Raw genomic sequence first — 23,252 nt, forward strand, 5'->3', positions numbered from 1 at the left:
GCCTCCTGCACACGCCCTGACTGGGGATGGAGCCTGCGACCGAGGTACGTGCCCTTGACTGGAGTCGAACCTGGGACCCTTCAGTCTGTGAGCCAGTGCTCCATCCACTGAGCCAGACTGGCCAGGGCTAGGATAAGCAATTTTTAATTAGCATTCATTTAGTTGTTAGTGAGGTAGAAAAATATTTTTAAATGTTTATTTATTTCTACGTTTCCCCTTCCTGTGACTTCACTCATTCGTTTTTCTTTCAGGTGGTTTTCTTCTGTTTCACTTGTAAGAGATCTAAGGGTATCAGGAACAGTAGTTCTTTATTTTATTTTTTAAATTTTAGAGTGTCAGTCTGAGGGCTGACACTCTAACCACTGAGCCAAACCAGCTAGGACAGAAACAGTGATCCTTTACCACACATGTAGTATTATGTTTTTCTCAGGCTGTTTCCTTTTTACTTGGTTATGAGTTTTTGTATATATATTTTGTCACACAGAGGTCTTTTTTATGGTTTGCTTTCTTAATCTTTATGTGGTGAAATTCATCGGTATTTTGTTGTTCTTTGATTTCATGTCATCATCAGAGAGGCTTTCCTTACTTTCATAAAAGAGATCCCCCTCCACTCTGGTACCTTTATAGTTTCTCCTTTCTTTCCTCTCTCCTTTCTTTCCCTAATTTAAATATTTAATATATAAAAGGCCCTTATTTTGATATAAGGGGTGAGGTGGAGAGCTTGCTTCATTGTTATTTTATTCCAGGACGACAGCTAGTTATCTCAGTATCTTTTATTGAATAATCTATATGTTTCCTGCTTATAGGAAATACAACCTGAAATCCCATATATTTTAGGGTCTAATTAGCTTCTGTTTATTTCTCTTTCTAGTTATACAGTGGTACCATCTTGCTTTACTATTGCAGCTATGATATGTTTTAATATCAGAGGATTATGCCCCAAATATTTTAAAATTTCAAGTTTCCCAGGCATTTTTGCATGTCTTTTCTCCTGGAAAAATTTTAGGATGATTTTGTTAAGTGCTCTCCAAAAGATCCTGTTTGGGTTTTGGTTTGCTTTGCATTGGATTTATAGATTAATTTAGACACCACAGACATCTTTATAACATTAGTCCTCTCACACAGCGCAAGATAACTTTCGCCATTTACTCAAATCCCTTGTGTTATGGCCTCAGTGGGGTTTCACGGTTCCGTCTTTTAGGTATTGCACATTTCCAGTTTATTCCTATATCTTTCTATCTTTTTATATGGGATAAATGTTTCTATTATGTTTTCTGATTGGCTATTGCTGTTATAAAAAGACGTGGTTTTTAGGCATATATTTTATATCTGGCTTCCATACTAAAAAATCTTCTCAGTTCTAATAATGTTCAGTTATGCCCTTGGGTTTTAAGGTAGACAATAATATCTTCTACAAATTATGATACTTCTGTCTTCTCCCTTTTAATACGTGTTCACTTTTATTTATAACTTTTTCTTGTGCTAGAGCTTCCAGAATGAGGTTAAATAATAGTGATAATAGCAGGTATTGTTTTTGTTTTTCTTGATTCAGTTACAACACTCCCAGTTTTATTAAGTATGATGACTGTTTTTTGAGATAGATGTTCTTTATCATTTTAAGGAATTGGCATTCTATTACTGAGTTGGTTTTTTTCACATCAGAAATAAATGTTGAGATCATGTGTCTTTTACCCCATTGATGTATTATTTTTACACATTGTATGACTGAACTTTCAGATATGCAGCCGTGATTGTAATTAATTTCAATTGGTTATGGCTTATTATTTCTTTAATATAGCACTGGCTTTGATTTGCTGTATTTTATACAGCTTCATAATCCCGTTTCTGAAACCCTTTGGGTGGAATGTGTTTGCAATTCATATCTCATTAGATTTTAGGAAGGTAATGTGATACATATACTGTGAGCGTTATATAATAACCCCAGTGGAGTCTGGGGAGGTGTCCCCTTAATCAAACACAGTAATATTTATGCAGCCAAACATGTGAATGCAAAGTTAAGTCTGATAAATAAATTCTAACAGTAGTCTCAGGTCAGGTGTAGCTGCGAAAGAAGTTGAGGTCAGGCTCGCTACTGTCTCAGGACGGGCTCCCTAGCAGCAGATCCGAAACAAGGGCTCACGTAGGATGGCTGGTTAGAAGGCATTGGCAGGAAAAATGGGTGGGCGGATGGACACGTGTGACCGGGAAGGGAGAGAAAGGAACCAGCGAAGTCCCAAGGAGGGTGACTGTGGCTCCACCAGAACCAGGGAGCTGGAGTGTTTATGCACAGCGGGTGAGGGCCGGAGGTCCTGTGCTTTGACAGCCCGGGCCGCTGCTCAGGCCATTGCCCAGGCCACTGCCACCCAATGAATTAGAAAACAGTCTTTAGAGACTTTTCACTTTCAGAATTCTGGATAAGAGATTGTGGATGTATATTTGATTTTGGCCGTAATATCTCAAAGCGGAGCTGTCTTTTCATACTCCAGACAAGCTGGGTAGCAGGATTTTTCTAGCTGCTTATCTTGGGAGCTTTCCTCCCTTTCTCTGGACAGCAGTGTAATTTATGAAACACCAGAATCATCGGTTCCCTGGAGGTTTTTCAGAGCAAGTGGGTAAAGCCACCGGCCACAGCACGTGGTTTGTGGAGGTAAATTTTTGACAAATATTTGAGTTTTAAAATAAGGGTTATTGATTTAGGCAAACCTGTTCCTGATTTTATATTTTGCTCAAAAACAGTGCCTTCCATTGACAGAGTTGTTGCTCATAGAATTTGCATATTTTCATAACACACTATAAATGCAATTACTTATCTTTTCTCCTTTACGTGAGTTAAGTTAAAGCAAAAATTTCATCTAATTCATTGTTGTGTCACCAATTCCTGACACTTAATAAGTGCTCAGTGAATATTTGCTGAATGCAAAAATCAATGCATGTGGCGCATTCACTCTCGCAATGACTAATTTTGCCTATTTATCTTCTTCCCTCTTGCCAAAGCTTTATCCATATTAGAGGCTTTTGAAAAGAACCAGATATTACATTTATCAATCCTATCATTAAAGATTTTTCTAATTCATTTAATACTTCTTTTAGCTTATTAATTCATTTCTGTTTCTTTTCTAAAACTTATAAGTTGATTGTTCAGTTCATTTATTTTCATTTTAATTCAATAGAAAAATTCAAGGTATGCATTTTCATTTGAATACAGCTTTGGCTTCATCCTGAAATGCTAGTTATTTCTTTTCTATTTTTCTAATTAGTCTGTAATTATATTTTACTTCCTCTTGAATGCTATAGTTTAACATATTATTTTAAAGTTTTTGAGTGGCTGAGCCTTTTAAATATTTTCTCTCATAGCTAACTTCAAATTTTATTTCATTGTGATCGTAGACTATTACCTGTGTGATTTAATCTTGGGGATTTATTTTTATGTTTAGTTTTCATAAATTCTTAAAAACAAAATGAAAATTTCTCCTCTTTTCTCCTCTCCTATCCCCATAACGCACCCACACAACGTTATAAGAAACTGAGGAGTTATTCCTCCCACCAAACTGAACAGTATGGATTAGGTGGCATTTATTTAATGATTGTGTATGAGGTCCTTTTTTATTTAATTTAATTAATTAATTTATTTTTATTTATTTATTTATTTATTTATTTATTTATTTATTTATTTATTTATTTATTTATTTATTTATCCTTATTGGAAGAAAACTGAACAGTATGGATTAGGTGGCATTTATTTAATGATTGTGTATGAGGTCCTTTTTTATTTAATTTAATTTATTTATATTTATTTATTTATTTATTTATTTATCCTTATTGGAGAGGAAAGAAGAGAGAGAGACAGACAGACAGAAACATCAATGACGAGAGAGTCATTGGGGATCGAGCCTGCAACCCGGGCATGTGCCCTGACTGGGAATTGAACCCCGATCGCCTGGATCCTAGATCGATGCTCAACGGCTGAGCCACACCCAGCCAGACGAGGTCCTTTTTAAAAATCTCCTTTTTTGGGGAAGGCAATATAAAAATAACACATAACCCTCCTGATCAGTTCATTCCATTCTATAATACTGGTTAGAGCGTAAAATACAATAATGTCATTTTTTCTTTGCTGACTCTAAAAGGAAGCATCTCAGAAGGAGATTTTTCTCCAGGCTCCGTTTCCCTTTGTTCGTGGGGTTTGGCCCCTCAGCAGATGTTGGGACAGACTCACTGGGACCCAGAGAAGTGGGGACACTGGCGTGTGTTGTTGCCGGCCCAGGGGGAGTGCCCAGCGTACATTGCAGTTCCGAGCGGACCTTTTCCATCCCCTGCTTCCAGACCTGAGCACAAAGATTACTCCTCTAAGTTATGTTCACATCATGTAAATTTTCAGTAAATATGAATTGTCTGAAATTTCCCTCAACTGGCCGCCTGCTGTGAGTGTGGAAAAGAGAAATTTGACACAGGAGAGCAATTAACCTTGTTCAGTGAACTCCACTTTCTGTTTTCTTAAACTGTTGCGAGCGTCTTGGCCCCTCATTGTTGGGCTTCAGCATCTAGGCACCCTGCGGACGCATCAGCCTCAGTTATCTTTAACCGTCTGGGTTTTGAACATAGCTTTCCTCCCTCCTCCCACAGAGGGCCATGGAGCACCTGCAATGTTCAGAGGTCAAAGAAAAGACGAACCAGACAGAACCCTCATCCTCTAAAAGGGGGGCCAGAACATTACAGCCTGGTGGCCAGATCTAGCCCCATGGCCATAGCCTGCTTCCCACCCGTGTTTGTAAATAAAGTTTTATTGGAACGCAGCCATACCCATTCTTTTGTGTATTGTCCATATCTTTTGCGCTATACGGATAGAGTCAAGCAGCTGCCACAGAGACCATATGGCTCACAGATTCTAAAATATCTACTGTCTGATGCGTCACAGAAAGTTTGCTGACCCCTGATGTAGAAAGTCAAGGTCAGGGAAGAAAGATAACACGGAGCCCTGGGCATGCCGACATACCTAAAGCTCCAAGTGTTGGTGGTGAGGGCTGGGCCCATTTTCTGGGTGGTCCTTTTTGGAGGCAGGAGGTGTTCTGTTGCCTCTCGGGTTCTGCTCAGAGGGTGGGCGCAGAGGGGCAGGGTCACTCCCAGGAGCCTGGTCTCACTTCCCAGGGGCCTCGGGGCTGGAGTTAAGTGCCCAACCCAGCCAACCAGAGTGACACTTTGTTCTTATCTGCCTCGGTTAATATTTTCAAAGTGCTTAGAATAGTGCTTGACACAGAGAAAGTGCTATTAAGTGTTTATAAATAGTGAAAGCCTCTGAGGCCCTTGGGGGCCCTGGTAGAGGCCAGTGGCAACTTTGGGTGCCCCCTTTCTCGGCCGCACTTACGGGACATCTTCCAACAAACCCCACCCTGGACCAGCCCACTGAGTCTCCGCTGGCAGCAGGTGAGGGTGAGTGGGATGATGTGTGACCAGCTCTCCCTCCCCTTCCTCCTAACCCTCTCCTTTAGCTGTGGCACTGGGCCTGCATACTTCTTACAGCTGGCTGACCTTGAAGAATAACACTGGAAATAATGGTAATAACACTGATAATGAGCATAATTATTATGAGTAGCTATCATTCATTGAGACTTAGTATGTGTTAATTACTTTGCCTCCATCAGAGGCTGGCTTGCGCTATTGCCTGTTTTTGGATATAACATTTTATTGGCGCACAGCCGCATATTGCCTACGGTGCTTTTGTGCCGACAGGGCCAAGTGGAGTAGCTGTAGCGGAGACCACAGAGCCTGCAGGGACTGGAAGTTACCATCAGGCCCTTTACAGATCAAGTTGATCAACCCCGTGCCTACATTATCTCATGTAATTCCTCCACCCTCTCTGTGAGGTGGCACTCCCGTAAGCCCATTTTACAGATCGGAAATTGAGGCTCAGAGGTTAAATGACTGGCCCATATAGCAGAAACCAGCATCCTGTCTCCAAACTGGGGTTAAGGCTTTCTCTCTCTCTCCTCCTTTCCAGGTTGCTCAGAATTATGGGTGTGGAGGTGCTCTTGGTGTGGAGTGGTGTGGCAGAGGGGAGGGAGGGACACAGGTGGGATCAGGAGTGTGGAGAAATCTGGCCCCTGTTTAGCCATTGTCTCACAGTGATTTTTTTCAGTGTTGGCACAGTGAGTGGGCCAGATTGGAGCACCTGCCAGGCCCTTCCAGCTCTGATGGGCTGGCCTTCCGAGCCAGGGCGCCAGGGCTGGGGAATGCCGGCCTCAGGAATGAGGTTTAGCAGAGCAGAGGCAGGTCTCAGGATGGTGTGGTGGGCGTGCCTTATGTGCCTGTGGTGTAGGGGACAGCTCACAAAGCCTGGCTTTGAATTCCAACTTCCCTCTTCTAGCCAGCAAGGCTGGGGGCATGTGCCCCACCTCCTGTGAGCCTCAGCTTCATCCCTCGTAAAATGGGGAGAAAAGTATGAGAGCTCTCTCCTTTCGCTGCCTTCTGAAGGTACCGGGAGAGGTTACTCCTTCACACAGGCCACCCTGAATCCTCGCTGCTGAGTCACAGGGAGGTGGCAGGGATGGGTGGGCCGAGGTTGGGGTGGTGTGCCAAGTCTGAGGCCCTGCCCTTGGATCGTGCCCAGGGCCCAACAGGCCACGTGTTGCCCTCGGTGCACTTGTTCTGACACCTGGCCCTCCACCACGGGAAAACTGGAGAGCGGGAGGGGAATCGAGACGCCTTCCCTCTTCCTTCCCTTCTGCTCTCTGCTGCAGCTGCTGAGCTCCTCGCAGATTTGGGGGTAAAATTACCTTATTAATCTTTCTCTTGTAAATACCACTGTGAAAGAAGGGGATTTTGCATTCACTCATCTTTTCATTATTATGGTAATAGCTTTCAATTTATAACTAATTAATGTTGCTCCTTCCTAACCTGGCCTTTATTATGAGAGGCCTGGGAGGAATCCAGGAGTGGATGGGGCCTGTGTAAGGATGCTGGAGCAGTTCTCTGTGGTCGCTTCTGGGCGGGATCCCCCAATGCAGAGGGCTGTTCCCATCTGTCTGCAGGCCAGGGGCTCAGGTGTGGCTGTTCACCTCTTAGGAGGAGATTGGCACCTGGAGGAAGGAGGCAGCCGGAGCAGGGAAGTTTCCAGAAGGCACCATTGAGAGGACCAGGAGAGAGCCCTGGAGATGGTCCAAAGGGAAAAAGGAAGGCTCAAGAGAATATAACTCTTGTCTTCAAAATGCATGTCACGTGGACCTGGACTGGTTCCTTGAGTTCCCAGTGAGAGACTGAAGAGAAATGGACAGTGGTTACAAGGAGGCAAATTTGGATACACTGTGAGAGATGTGCCCACTGTTGTGACATCCATAGGTATCTGAAAACAGAGCTGTTCTCCTTGGGAGGTCTCCAGTGCCCCACTACACATCCGCACACACACACCCTACAGGAGACGTTTGAATGAATTCGGGTTTAAAGACACACATGGCTCAGCATGAATTTTATGGTTGGAAAGTTGGGCCAGAGAACCTCCAAGGCCCTGTGATTGTGGGCTGCACATCACACATTTGTGTTTGGGAGAAGTGACGGAAAGGGACTTGGACACCCTGCTGCAGCTGTTTTGCTTCTATTTATTAGCATGATTGTTGAGTAAAGGGCTCACTCTATTGACAAGCTAACGTAGGCCAGTCTCCTGAAGTGTGAGCAGGATTGAAAACATAGGAGGAATGGGAGAAAGTTTGCTAATGACACGCACAGATCCTCTTTGATCTCGGGCTTGATTCAGAGCTCAGCCCTTCTGCTCTGCGGGGAGGCCAGATAAGAGATTCCAGTTTCCCTGTGGACTTCTCTGGAACTACAGAGTCATTAGCTTTCCTTGTTTATCAAGTGAACATAAATAGGTACAAAAATGGTTTCTCTTCTCCCATCTGAATTAATTATATACGTTCCTCCATCCCTCCCCCAAACCCATCCAATGCTGGATTCATTAGATTTATTTGCTACTTTCTTTCCTACGAAAAGATTTGGGGGCAGTGGGTAAGGGGCATGGAGAGAATTTGGATCACCCTTGAGGCAATGTTGATGACTCCAAAGCATCCCTTTTTCAACACTGTTCAGTGGAATATTCTGCAACGATGGAAATGTTCTATACCTGACCTACCCAATATGGTAGCCACTATAGCCACTGGCCTTGTGTGGCCACTGAGCACTTGAGCTGTGGACAGTGCAATTAGTTTTATTTAATTCTGCATTGATGGGGGTCTGAGGGGAAAGAGCAAAATGGCTGTCCACGTTTAATGGGCCAAGGCAAGTCACATTGCCACCCCTGAGTTCAGTAGGATGGGGGTGTATCGTCTATTAGGAAAGATGCCAGCAATGACATCACCAAGCCTCCTCCCCCTGGGACAAGGATGTCTAATCTCCCTCCAGGGAGAAGCACCCCAGTCACATGGGCAAGCCAGATATCAGTAGGGTGGGGCGAGGTAAACCTGCAGTAGTAAGAGTCTTAAACAATATAATATGAAATACTGTATAGTGGTATCCCAAGTTAATTGCCCAAAGGTCTTTGGGAGTCAGTTTCAGAATGCCTGGCCATCGAAGGTGGGAGAAGGAGCTGCTACACGGTGCCCCGATTTGTTTCTGGAAGCTGTCGTTCTGGGTGTGATGCCAGTGTCTGCCGCCGATGCTAGTGATAAAGGCTGAAGCACTTCCAACCAGGGCCGCCCATTGGTGGCCTGTGTGCATGACTTTACTGTATCTTACCAGCAGCTGGTAGACCATGGAGACGCTTGATGGACAGCTGCTCCATGTAATTTCTGGGCCTGTAACTTGTTTGGAGCTGTCAGGGGCCAGACAGAGTGACTACTGTACCATCACGGCTTTGAAAAATACCTTTTTAAAGGCTTGTTCCAATCAGTCACAGGATGGAATAAATTGTGGAAGGCACTGAGATCCTGACAAGGCAGGCCTCCTGGTTTGGAGGTGGAAGTCAAGGCTTTGCTTCTGTGCAGGCCGTTGAAGGGGGCACTGATGGATGACTCCCGGCTTGCATGCTTTCCCGCTCTGACCTGGAGATGCATCGCCTTGTAGGGTGGGGGAATGAACAGGATCATGCATAGGGAAATGACTAGGAGAGGCCTGACCCTGTGCCTGCCTGACTCTCTGGACCCTCTCATGCCATCCACTGCCTCCCTCTACTTCCATTTCACTTATTCCCCCTAGCCTGGCCCCTATTTTAGTTCTCAGTTTGCTCTCAGATTTGGCATTTACTGAAGGTTTTCTCAGGCTTAGCCCTGGTTGCTTGTAAGGCATTTAGATCAGATCTGATTCATACCAGAATAAAGATTCACTCTTTATTCCAGCCCCGAGGGATCTGTACCTTGCCTTAGGCGCTAGGATGCTCTGGCTGACGGGAGTAGCACTCAGCATCTCCGCTGGTGGTCTAAGACCTCTCACTGGCACTTTGTCCTTAGGATTACTTCATGACCCCAACTTGTCTCCCCTGAAATATTAGACCTCTAGAGGGAAGGACCATGCTGCTCATTATAAAAAGGGATTGATTTTATAACATTCAATTTCTTTATTTAGGACTAGGATAAACCTTGAGTGATGACGGTGCAAGATGGTAGGGGCTTCCAAAGCTACGGTGAATGAAAGAGGATATTTTGTTTACTACAATTTAGGGACCTTTGGGTGTGGGGTTTTTTTCTAGGGAAATAATTGCTGTGCATCAAGTTCAAAGGGCAAAGCAAGGGCAAAGGAGGAAGTATAAGAAGGAATGCCTGTGTCCCACAGCATTCGAAGGAGCCTGAGGTCATCTGTGAGGAAGAAGGACAGCAGCTTGTAACTAAGCTTATGGGTGATGACTGTGAGGCATCTGCTCTCTATTCCTTAATGGGAGGTGCAGTAACAGGCGTGATAGTTTAGGGACATGTACAATGACTCCTGTGGCTTCAGTATTTGATAATCTTGCTTCCCTGTTATGTTTCATTAAAGACAAATATTTTAATTCAGAAAATTCTGGCCTGTATCACATAAGAGCTTTTCACTTTCCCTTTAACAGAGAAATCACTGTTTCTTAAAGAGAAGGACAATACTGGGATGGAAATGATGCTGACGCTGTGTGTCATTCTTTGGAAGTTCAGAAAGAGAGCAGACCTAGCTCTGAGATTTATTCCAGAAAGTATCTTGTCACTTAACTCTTGACCAGAGAAATTGGCAATTTCATTGCTTCTGGGACTGTGTGGACAATATAAATGAGTTATGTGTGTAGTTAGTGTATTAGTTTGCTGTGGCTGCCATAACAAAATACCGCAGACTGAGTGGCTTGGCTTAAACAACAGAAATTTATTTTTTCACAGTTCTAGAGGATAGAAGTCGAAGATCAGTTTTCTGAATTAAGAGGTTTGGTTTCTCCTGAGGCCTCTCCCCTTGGCTTGCCGACGGCTGCCTTCTTGCTGTGTCCTCACATGGTCTTTCCTTTCTTCATGCACCCCTGGTGTCTCTTTTTGTGTCCAAATTCCCTCCTCTCATAAGAACACCAGTCAGATTGGATTAGGGCTCACCCTAATGACCTTATGTTAACTTAGTCACCTCTTTAAAGGTTCTTGCTCCAAATACAGTCACATCCTGAAGTACTGGGAGTTAGGGCCTCATCATATGAATTTTGAGGGACAGGTTTCAGGCCTTCACAGTTAGGCAGTATAGAACTGCATTCTGGAAGACTGAAATGCCCTACTGGAGCAACAGTTCTCCTGGATAGGCACCTACTGTTTACAGTCTCCTCACTATTGTTGTCATCCTTCACAGGAGGTCAGCAGAGAGCCTTCCCACGGCAGGTGCCCAGCAGGGCGAGAGGACTGGGATCCAAGCCAAAGGAAGGAATGCTGAAGTCCTGGGGACATTGTAGTTGCCAGTAGAATTTTGACAGGCTGTTTTCCAAAAGTTCTCTGTGTTTGTGAAATATATTCTAGGGCTGATAGGTAAAAGTTCTGGGAAACAAATCTTAATGTAAGAATGAAACCTTTGAATGGCCAGAGATCTCTAAAAGTATGATGGATTGTTCCAGAAGATGGGAAGCTCCTGGCCTCAGGATGTATTTAGGCTGGGGGACCGCATAGTGGGGTTTTGTAAAGGGGATTCCTGCCTTACCTGCAGAGTTAGACCCGATGTTGTGAAGGTGGCTCTCAACCCTTGTTGCCTCCCCGTTTCCAAGTGTTTTATAAGTTGCTAAGCACCACAAAGCCAACGTGCTGCTAAGATTTTCACCGTCAGTGTAAAAGGATGAGCTACTACCGGAAAATCGTGTTCCCTGGATTATTGCACTTTCTGACATAATTGTATTTCCTAGCCTGCAGTTGCATTCAGATCTGCCTCAGGAGGCCACGTGTGGGGGTGTGTCCAGGAGCCAAATGAGCTGTATCTCTCACACTCTCATTCTCACTCAGCAAATGTGGATAACGTCCCTCATACGTGTCAGGCGTGGAGAGCTGAGGATGCACCCTCTAGACACCCGCTGCCTGAGGGAGAGCAGGCTACCCTCACAGGTCCAGTGTAGCCACGTTTCCAGCTCTTCAAAAGCAGGCCCTGGCTAGGCAGAGGTCAAGCCGTGGAACTGCTCATGCCTGGCATCTCTTGGCTGTTCTTGCCCTTTCTCGCCCAGCTCTGATACCCACCCCATTTGGGCCTTGATGCCATGTGGGGAGACCATCGAAGGCAGTAAGTACAAGACTTATTTGCCATCCTTGTGTCGGAGGACTCTTTTGAAAAATCTCCATCCATTGCAGACATTGGGCCCATTGCCTCCAGTTCCCAAACTTCCTGAGCTTCCGTGCCTCCCGTTGGATCCCTAGTGCATGGAGGAATTCACAGTGCTTATCGCAACACCTATCCTGTCAGATAGGCTCAGCCAGCGGCTTGCCCAGTGTCAGCTCCTCCCTCATTCCTCACTCAGAAGGCCGGACTTGGTTACATGCGTGTCTAGCTTGAAGCCTCATTTCCCAGCCGTCTCTGCAGCATGGATAGCCGTGTGACACAGGTCTGGCCAGTGAGATGGAAGAAGCTGGCTGCCTTCCGAGAGTCCCCCGCAGGGTGGCCCGCTCAGCTGGCTTACTTCCCTCGGTCCTTCCCCTTGCTCCTTCCTGCTGCCTGGAACAGGGACACCGCGCCGGAGGTGGAGCAGTGACCTGTGACGACAAAGAAACCGGGAGGAGAGAGAATTGCGGAGGTCTCGGCCTGACAGCCTGAAGCCTTTGACTCAATGCCAGTAGTTGTTTTTTTCCGTACTTCTGATTATGCGAGAAAAACAAAACCTAATTGTTCAGGCCACATTATTTTGGTTTCTGTTACAGCTGAGTGCGGCTGTGAAGATTTATACGCAGTAACACTGCCTCTCTTGTCTGAACCCCTGAACTGCCTGTGTCTCCTCTGTTAGGCAGAGGTTTGAAAGGACTCTGGTCGGGATCAGCCAGGGCCCCTGGGGAGCCCCCACCCCTGCATGCAGCCTTCCCACGTCCTGGGGGGCCGGAGTGGGAGTGGAGCAGGCCAGGGAACCTGCTCCCCTGGGGGGCTCCTGCCCCGCGGGGAGTATAACCCGCTCCATTCAACTGAATTCAAGTCAGTTCTTGGGTTGCGAGCGCTGGGTGGGCCTTAGGCAAAGTGAGCAGGTTCTTGCTTTTGAGGGAGTGACCTTAACCTGAAGGAAACGTGCGGAATTTTCTATAGCCACAGGCTCAGCGAGGACAGTGCAGCCCTTGAACTGGCTGACTAAGGGAGGGTCCTCTTTCGCCCTCCCTCTGCATCTTCTCGGATCTGGACTTGGCAGAGAAGAGGTCTGTGTGAGACCACTGCTTTCTCTCCGCCGGCTTACGCTGCCAAGATCTTACAATTTCCTCTGAAGAGATTATTTACCGTGTACTCTTCTTTTGATTAAATTCTATCTTTCAATTACAGTTTACATTTACTGTTATTCTGTATTAGTTTCAGGTGTACAGTGTAGCAGTTAGACAATCATATGCTTTACAAAGCGGTCCCCCGGTATTTCCAGGACCCACCTGGCACCATGCACAGTTACCACTGGATTTCAGTAGCACTCTGGGTAAGTGGTGCCTGCGCAGTATCTTTAAATCTAGTTTGGTCAGTAGCCTGGGCTACCTTTGGTCATCTTCAGGGCCAGTGTTGGAATGGACATGGGTTATTCTGCTTAAGAGATCTGGGTTCAAATCTCAGCTCTGCCACTTACCCGTGAGGGGGCGCCTAGGATTTTCAGTAAGATAGATAGTGTCACCTTTAATAGGATGATTGTGACAATGGGGGAGATAGAGGCTTAAAAGTGCAAATCATGACATAGGCATTAGATACATAGATGGCAAACTGTTTTAGCTTTGGTTCAGAAGGTGTCATGGTTCCTTGAAAATCTCAAAACATGGTCAGGGTTAATTTAATTACAAATAGGTGTGGGCCACATGGCTTCCCTTTGCGAGGTGTCTCAGATCCCCAGCACACTCGGGGCAGGCTGTGGGGCACAGTGGTGGTGGGCGGGGAGACGGTGCTCTCCATGTTCAAAACTGTCCTATTTCAAGTTATGGTTGCTGAATACTTTTCTTTTTTGTTATAGAAATATCTTCTCTTCTAAGGATATAGAAATAACAGGTACTCGTTGTGCAAATGTGAAGAGTTGGATAGTGCCTGAAGGGAAAAGTGAATCTCCTGTCACCCCCCCCCCCCCCCGCACCACTGTGGCCTGTTTATGTGTCTGTGCTCCCAGTCCTCTTCCCATGCATGTAAGTACACACACTCACATACACTCACATGCATTTACACACAGTCACACGGATACTCAACACACTCACACGTACACATTCATATACATACACTCACATACACAAAGTCACACACACTCACATACACTTACACTCACACAGATACTCAACACACTCACACATTCATACACACACTCACACACATTCACACCCCCACACACTCATACATACACTCACACTCATACACTCATACTGCCACACACTCATACACACTCACACACACTCCAGACACACATACTCAGACACTCAGCACTCTCACACTCATACATTCACACACAGACTCACCCACACTCACACCCACGTACTCATATACACATACTCACACACTCATACACACACACTAATACACACAAGCTCACAGACACACTCATGCATACTCACACACTTAGACACATATAATACACCCACTCTCACACACACCTCATACATTCACACACACACATACACTCACACACACACACATGTTCTTATAAGGGATCATAATATCTATTTCTACATTTTTTTGAGAACTTTTCCCCAGTAGTTCATATCGATCTATCTCATTTCTTTTATTGGCTGTATTTCTGCTCCTTTGCTTGGATGTACTATAATTTACTCAGTACCCAGTTGTAAGACATTTAGAATGCTTTCTTTTTATTTTTGTGCTCTTTCAAACAATGTGATGATGCATAAAAATATGTATTTATTAATTTTTAGAGAGAGAGAGGAAGGGAGAGGGAGAGAGAAACATCGAAGAGAGAGAAACATCAATCGACTGCCTCCTGCATGCCCGCTACTGGCTGTTGAGCCTCAAAGCCCGTCATGTGCCTTGACCGGAATCGAACTGCCAACCTCTCAGTTCACAGGAGGACACCCAACCAACTGAGCCACACCGGCCAGGGCTCTGCTTCACTTTTTAAATTCCTGGCCTAAGACTCTACATGGAGACTGAATTGCCCTGTCCTGGGGAATCTGGCTCCTTCCCAGCCTCAGTGTCTCCCATTCCTGCCAACAGGCCTCCCTGCTGGGCTTTGGCCCCCACCGTGCTCCTGTCTTCCATCCATGGAGTGGGACTTGAGCAGCAGCCAGCGGCCTGCTCACCTTCCTCTGGGACGCAGGCATTTATTGCTCATGATGGTTTGACAGGAGTGCTGGCAGATGGTGGTTGATCTGAAGGTCTGAGGCGGGATGGAGTTTGGGCTTTTTCCTCTGAGTCCTGCCTTCCTGCCAGGAGGAATCCTATCTGTCCTTTGTACCCCTGGCAGTGCTTGGGTTTGATGGGTTGGCCACAGGTGCAGCCAAGATGAGGAGAGACATTTTCGGAGGGTAACAAGAGAGGGAGAGAGAGAAACTCAGAGCCACAGGGACAGGAGGAGAGAGAGACAAAGAGATCCAGGGAAGAAAGGCAGAGAGACATGGTCATGGTCAGGGTGTATATGCAAATACATGTCAGAGGAGGGAGACAGAGACAGAGACAGAGGCAGAGGCAGAGACAGAGACAGAGGCAGGCTAAGGAGGAGAGACATGGTTCCACAGAAGTAGAGAAAGGAAGAGGGGTGGAGAGGGCTAAGCACAGGGGAAAAGCGAGAGCAAGAGACAGGAAGGGAAATGCATGCAAAGGGAACTGGACCCCAACAGAAGCATTTGCCTCCAGAGCAAAATTTCAGGGGATGCCAAAAACCCAACAAGCAGGATAAATAATATTTTAATGCAGTATTTTAAAAAATCAAGTTGGTAAACTCCAGCCATCGGGCCGGCCACCTGTTCTTGTAAATGAAGTTTTGGAGGAGGGGTGGATCGGGGTGAGACAAGGGGGTTGGACAAGGGCAGGGGCGGATCCTGTCTTCCCCCCAATTTTTTGATTCTTTGTTCATCATGGAATTTTTTTGCATTAATTATTTTTGCAAAACTGTCATGGTTTTTAAAAATATGACATTAAAATAACACTTATTTTGATTACTGAATTTATTGGCATCTCCTTAAAAATTTGTGTATTGCTGACCTCACGCTAGTCTGGGCCCAGAAAGGAAGCAGCAGGGAGAGGAAAATACACTGGGGACAGAGGAGAAAGAGAGTGAGAGCCTGATGGAAGGAGAGGAAAAGGGAAATAGGAGAAGAGGAAATCGGTGGGGGTGATAGCAAGTGGTAAGAGAAAAACAGAAGAAAGAGACCCAAAGAGGAGGCAGTGAAGGAAGCAGTTAGAGGAATGAGCAGAGAGGACAGACAGGACAGATCTGCCACAGGAGGGAGGAGGGGAAGCTGATCCAGGCAGAGAGAAAGGAAAAAGGACACTGACAGAGAGAAAGGAGGCAGGCAGCAGGGGGGACAGAGGGAGGGGGAAGGAAGAGAGGGGTGAGCACCCGGGAACCAGGGGGGAAGAGGCTGGCCAGAGGCAAGGAGTCTCAGCCCCAAGGCCGAGGCTGATGGGGAGAAGGGAGGCTGTGAGGACCGCTGTCCAGTGTGGGGTAAGGCCCTGTCCCCCAACCCCTGGACACTAGCTGACCCGCAGCCCCCCTTGAACAGGAGCTAAGAGTGAAGGAGGCAGGGGACTGACAGGTTTGACAATCCTCAGGAGCAACAGGGACCCTTTCAGCTTGGGGCTGGGCTAGAAGGCTCAGATTCTGGAAGAGGGGACATCTCCCAATTCTGGTGTAGGATGACTTCCTTTATTTTGGGGGGCAATATTTAGCGTGTATTTATTTATTCTGTGAACCTTTCTGATTTGCATGTAATTCCCGAGGCCTCTTCCTGGATTATATACTTATGTCTCCAAAGAAGTCTACCGGCAGGTAACTTACAGGAGTTGCAAAGCTGAGGAGGTTAATACAGTGGTTGTGCCTGGTTATAGGTGAGGAAACCAGCTCCTGGAAGAGCGAGGTGACTTGCACAATCACTTGCAAGTGGCAGAGCTTGGAGTCCGGCCCAGGAAGTCTGAGTCCACCGCCCCACACTCAGTTCTTGTTCAGTGCTGGAGGTCTGCCAGGCTGTAGCATGTGCCATATGCCAAGGAAAGCAAGCCAGACAGGACCTCATTCAGGACACTCAAGCTTATGCCCACTCCCATCCCAATCTCCGTCTCTGGCCTTAAATACCCCCTTTGGGATTGTTTTTATTTGTATCTTTCTTTTCCTGCAGAACTAGACCCTAGGAAACTGGGATTGCTTATTCATTGAATTATAGCATTCATAAAATTCTCTTTGTGTCTCCCTGATTTATTACTGCTCCAAGAAAAAGCAAAGAGAACAGAGGTGACACCTTTGAATACCTGCTCTGTTATGCTCAAAGATAGGAATTACCGCACTATTTTGCAGATGTGGGGAGTGAGGCTGGGAGAGTGTAAGCAATTTGCAGTCAGTGAGAGGCAGGGTGAGGATTCCACCTCAGGTCTATCTGGTTCTGCATCCAGCGTTGGCTTCTCTCTACCTACTTGTCTCCTAAGAGCCAAGCACTCCTGGACCTTCATGTACAAGTCCCTTCCAGCATCCAGTGCTCTTGTGATAGTATTATAGTGGGACCAGCCGAGGAAAGGTTATGCAGGTTATAAAAGAGGAAGAGTCTATGGTCCAAGTGGAGACCCAGCATTGTTCCCTCACTGTGTAGGACGCAGGTGACTGTAGAGGGATATGTACCATAAAAGCCTTAGAACCCTGGAATGCCTCCTTTTTCTTTAAAAGATCTCATGTCCCTGACTTTGCGTGCAAATGCTTTGAAATGCCTATCTAGCCCCAACTTTCACATCCCCTGTACTGTTTGACATGCAAAGTGTCATATTCAAAAGCAAATTAGTCTGAAATGAATCCTCTTTTACCCTTTTTGTTTCCCAAATCCAGATTTAGAAATTAGGCTCATTAATATGCACAAACACTGCTCAGTTAAGCCTGTTTTAATTTCTCTGTGTGCGCTGTAAACAGGGGTTACAAAGACGCTTTGAATTTTCATGGCAGATTTGGAGTAATATATACATTCGGGCCATTATCACATAATAAATAAATAACCCCCTGAAACTCAGTGTTGATGGTACCATCCCTGGAATGTTGATTTTTACTCTCCTTATCTTATCATGTGGGTATGTGGCTTTGCATTCAGAAGTCACTGGAGGCCTGAATGTGGCCGGAAAATAATGCTCTGCCCCTTGGTATCCATTTGGTGGGCATATGCCAACATTAACACTGAGGGGAATGAGACCTCAGCTTGGCTCGTGAAGCTGGACTTGGAAAAACATCCCGTTTATTAAATTTTCCACTAAACGGTGACAGTTGTAGGCATTAGTTCCTCCTCATCTCTGCCAAATGAGTTGGAAGTGTGGGCCCGTCTTGTTATAGGCAGATAACAGAGCCACAGGACTTGCCGAGAAGGTTCTGACCATCGGTACGTGGCCAGGAGGCAGGACAGGGATGACACATAGAAACTGGATTTGCAAAGAGATCTCCTTTTCCAAAAATGACAGACAAGATGCCTTTTCCCATGATGCCACGGGCGCTGTGCTCTAAAGACGGCCTCCGCCCCAGGCCTGGAGGGAAGGCAATGGGGCCCGTTGGTAACAGAAGAAACGACAATATCTAGCATATACTGAACGTTTTCTACTGGACAATGAGCTCCGTTGCCTTATGCTCATTATTTTACTTAATCCTCACAACAATCCCTTGAGATATTTGCTGTTATCCCAGGAAAATAAACCACCGAGAACTCAAACCCAGATCTGTGTGTCCCAAGCCTTTTTCCAGCCTCTCTCTCTCTCTTTCTCTCTCTCTCTCTTAAATATGTTTTTATTGATTTCAGAGAGAGGAAGGGAGAGGGGGAGAGAGAGAGAAACATTAATGATGAGACAGAGTCATTGACCAGCTGCCTCCTGCACGCCCCCTACGGGGGATGGAGGCTAAAACCCGGGCATGTGCCCTGATCAGGAAACCAACCGTGACCTCCTGGTTCATGGGCTGACATTCAGCCACTGTGCCACACCAGACGGACCTACCAGCCTCTCTCTTGCTGCATTTATATTGTGCCCCCAGGGCCGGCACAGGGTATTAGAGTGGGTGCTCAGAAATGGTTGCTGAGTGAATGAATGAATGAACCAGGGAGTAAAAGCAGCACCCCCCTTCTCAGGCCATGCTTCCCCTTTGACATCTCACCAAACTGATGTGTTTCGCTAGAGAAGCCCCAGCTCCAAAGGGAGGGCCTGTGAGCGGGGTGGCCCCTCCCAGCTGTGTACCCTCTCCCTGGGTTGTGCTTTCTCTTGGCTCTTACGGCACCTGCTTGTTTGTTTACTCTTGACCTGCATGCAGACAGGCTCCACATCCTGACTTATTCACTGCTTTATGTATCTCCAGGGTCAAGCATAGCTCCTGGGCACACAAGAGGTAGCAGAGTTTATATTTTGTTGCTCGAGCTGGTTTGAGGGTTGCTCGTTATGAGTAAAATGCATTAATGGTAGCAGAAATCACTTCAGAGCACTCGATGCTTTGGGGGAGGATTCCACATTTCATGCCTCAGCCAGTTAGGCGCAGCCGCTCTGTTAGGTGAGGTTCTCTAGACCACGCATTCGCAGTGGGGGCCATAGCACCTCCCAGAGGGCAAAGTGGGTCATTGGAGAGAAAAGTTCTTACTCTTTTCATGTAAGAAGCACAGATGTGGTGGTACATAAATAGATATATAATATATCTGCAGTATTAAGATATCATGGGGGGTGATTAGGGAAAATGTCTGAACAGGCTCCTGAGAGGGCAGGAATGGAAAAAAGTTCAAGAAACACTTCTCTGCAGGCAGAGTCTGCGAGAGGGATTCATGTGAAAGTGACTTACTGAGGGACCACTCCCAGGAGAAGGAGGGGAACAGGACGGGCCGGGGGAAGATGCTCTTAGCTGGAGACCAGCCTCAGCCTGACCCCACCAGTCAGGGGTCAAGAGCGTGGATTGGTTCTCCCTTGAGGCAAGCGGCCTTGTGAACCCCATGACACTCAGCCACTGGCCGCTGACTGTCCACAGGGGGGTGAGTGGGGGAGTAACCTTCCTGGTGGCTACGGTGGCCAAGGGAAAACCACAGCTGTGACCCTGCAGCAGCCAACCCTACTGTGGCTGAGGGTGGAGCACACCAGGTCAGTAAAAGGGATTTGGTTGGATGTCACCAGCATCTTCTACAGCACAAAACATTTCTTCAGTGGCTTTGGAGAAGTCCTCTGATTTCTTTCTCTATTTTTTACTGTGGCAAAGTGTACATAACTTCAAATTTACCATTTTGGCCATTTTTAAATGCACAATTCAGTGGCATTAAGGGTACATTGTAGTATAAACATCACCACCACCCATCTTCAGAACTTCTCATCTCAAACTGAAATTCTGTACCCATTAGACAACTCCCCATTCCTCTCTCCTCCAGGCCCCTGGTAACCACCATTCCATTTTCGATCTCTATGAGTTTGACTTCTCTAGGTAACTCATGTAAGTGAAATCACACAGTATTTTGTCTTTTGCGATGGGCTTATCTGACTTAACATAATGTCTGTAAGGCTGATTCATGTTGTCGCATGTGTCTTTCTTTTTAAGGCTGAATGGTATTCCATTGTACGTGCAGACTGCATTTTGTTTATCTGTTCGTCTATCAGTGGACGCTCGGGTTGCTCCCCCCTTTAGGCTGTAAAGCTGCTGTGAACATGGCTGTGCTGGCATCTGTTTACCTCCTTGGAGTTTATGCTCAGATGCACTGCTGTCCTGGGGAGGGTACCGTGCTCTGACTCGTCACTGCGTCTCACTCCAGGCGTAGACCTCAGCCCATCATTGGGATCTTTGGCTGTGGAACAGGAGCAGCAGCAGAGGTGGGAGGGATCTTGCATTTGGGCAGGAAAGACTCTCCTGTTTTGGGGGATTAGCATCAATAAAAAATGAGCTGATTTTTAAGTTCCATTTTATACAAAATTATAAGCGGAGACAATTAAAATTGGTCATGTTTTAGAAACATTTTACCTTTTTATTCAGCTCACAGGGCAGACCCTGTCCATTTGTTGCTTGGGATGTTTGCATTTGACTCTCTGGCCTCTTCCGTAGCCGGCTTGATGCTTACAGAGCATGTGGGAACACAGGCCCAGCAAAAGGTTTTGAATGAATGAATGAATGAACGAACGAATGAGTCCAAGAGTATATGGAAAGTGAGTTTGCCCTGGATTTGAGCCAGTAGCCTGCAGCTCATTTGCTTTCAGAGTAAGCGAAGGGCACCTGCCTAAGGAATAAGTTTTTCAAATTCCCTAGGCCTGGGGAGAGGGCAGCCTCCAGCTCTAGGGCCACCTGCCTTGCTTTTTGTCCCTGTCTTGACACTCCTGGGGACAATGGAAAAGCAGCCTTACCTGTTGCTTCTCTCTCAGGGGACTTGTGAAATCAAGTGGACTAAGGCCTTCCTAGCTCTTTACTCTCTTAGGAAGAAAGGCATTTTATGAGGATGGTAATATGCTGTCCTTGATATGGGAAGAACCTGCTTGGTGCTCACGGTTAGGGGGGCGTTCATGTTAAAGAGGATTTTTCATCTTTCTTTTCCTTCCTTGCGAGCGCTGAATTTTCACAACTCTATGGTCCTAGCTGATGCAAGGCATTTGAAAACGGGAGGTATCTGAAAATAAAGTTTGATGGTGATGGAATGATGATGATGATTGTTGATATGATACAGTCAACCAACATACACTGAGTGTTACTAAGTATGAGACTGTGCTTAATGCTTCATGCTTTACCTGCATTATCTCATCCAACCCTCACCACACTGTGAGGTCAGTGCTACAGTTGGACCAGTTGTATAGATGGGGAACCTGAGGTCCAAAGAGGTGATGATTTGCTCAAGGTCACACAGGTGGTAGGTGGCAGAGTTTTACATACATGCTGCAGTGTAGCTCACAGTAACAGTGCCCTAATGTAGATGTAAGCCAAGCCCTAAGCAATCATAAAGGAAGGGAGTAGATTTCTAATGGTTTATGATGAAGAAAGAGTTTCTGTAAAGGGGAGCATCTGAGTGGGCTTTGAAGAATTGGAAGGATTTTAGGGGGTGGGGAGTTAGAGAAGGCCATTCCAGAGCAGGTGTTGAGTTGGGTATGCAGGGTTTATTTGGGATTCAGGTGTGGCTGGACATTTAGCTTGTGTTAAATAAAACAGTGACTACCCTTGATGGAGATGAACCAAACCATCTCATGGGCCCTCATTTGAAAGATGGACAGATCAGGGAGCTCATCAGTTGCCAATTAGTAATTCAAGGTGACTGAACCTGTGAGCAGGGCCTTTGGGGAAGGTCTCATTGCAAAGCCAGAGGAACACGCACCAAGCATTCCAGGTGGTGGTGGCACAGGGCACTGTTTATAAGTTTGCCAGGGCTGCTCTAACAAAGTATGATATATAGGGTAGCTCTAAACAACAGAAATGTATGCTCTCACAGTTCTGGAGGCTGGAAGTCTGAAATCAAGGTGTTGGTAGACTAGGTTCCTTTTGGACGATCTGAGGAAGAATCTGTTTCATACCGCTCTCCTAGCTTCTGGTGGTTGCTGGCAGTCCTTGGTGTTCCTTGGCATTCTTGGATTTTACACACATGGCTCCAATCTGTGCCTGTTGTCAGGTGTCTGTCTTGTCCTTGTATGTCTTTGTCTCTGTTTTCTTATAAGGACACCTTAGGCCAGTATGACCTCATCTTAACTAATTACATCTGCAAAGACCCTATTTCCAAATAAGGTCACATTCTAAGGTTTGGGTGGACATTAATTCCTGGAGGACACTGGTCAACCCAGTACACATAGGGAGCAGAAGCCAGAGTAGAAGTGTGAGGTGAGTTGGGTGATTTGTTTAACACGAAGACTTAACAAGATGACTGCAAAGAAGATTCTGCAGGAATAAAATAACGAGAGATGCGACTATCTTGGGTCTGAATGTCTCACCAATGATTATTAACTCTACACAAGCTGGGAGTTTGGAGCCCACCAGCTTTGGCAGGGAGTGACTTGACAATGGAAGTTGGGTTGAAAAGGGGGATGACTGTGGCAAAGAGCCCAGATGGGTCAGCGTGGAAAGAGTTCATGGGTGAGCACTACGGTCTGAACTAGGTTGGGGGCAGTGGGCTGGGAAGGAAACAGAGATGTGGGGACATTTTTGAAGGAAGACACAGCAGGGCTTGGTGAGAGATGGGGTGTGGTAAGGAGTGAGAAGGATCTTTTGAATATAGGTGACCAGACTACTAAGAAGGAAGAGCTGGTTTTGTGGGAAAGATGATGAATTTGGCTCTGGATGTGTTGAGTTAGTGCTCCCTCTGGGAGGGCAGATTGGAGATATCCGTGAGACAGCTGGAAATGTGGTCTGCAGCTGGGAGATGCTTTCCCTCTTTGCTCTGCTTGAGTAAACTTTAAGTAAAGGGTGCTGAAGTGTGAGGACCCCCTGCTCTCTGAGGGGATCAGATGATCAGAATTTATGTAAATGTAGCCACAGTTACAGATTCGAGTGAATGGAATAAGATAAGAGTGCACAAGAGGCAAAGATGGCA

This window comes from Miniopterus natalensis, chromosome 7, assembly GCF_054644295.1.
Source record: "Miniopterus natalensis isolate mMinNat1 chromosome 7, mMinNat1.hap1, whole genome shotgun sequence".
Taxonomy (NCBI): Eukaryota; Metazoa; Chordata; class Mammalia; order Chiroptera; family Miniopteridae; genus Miniopterus; species Miniopterus natalensis.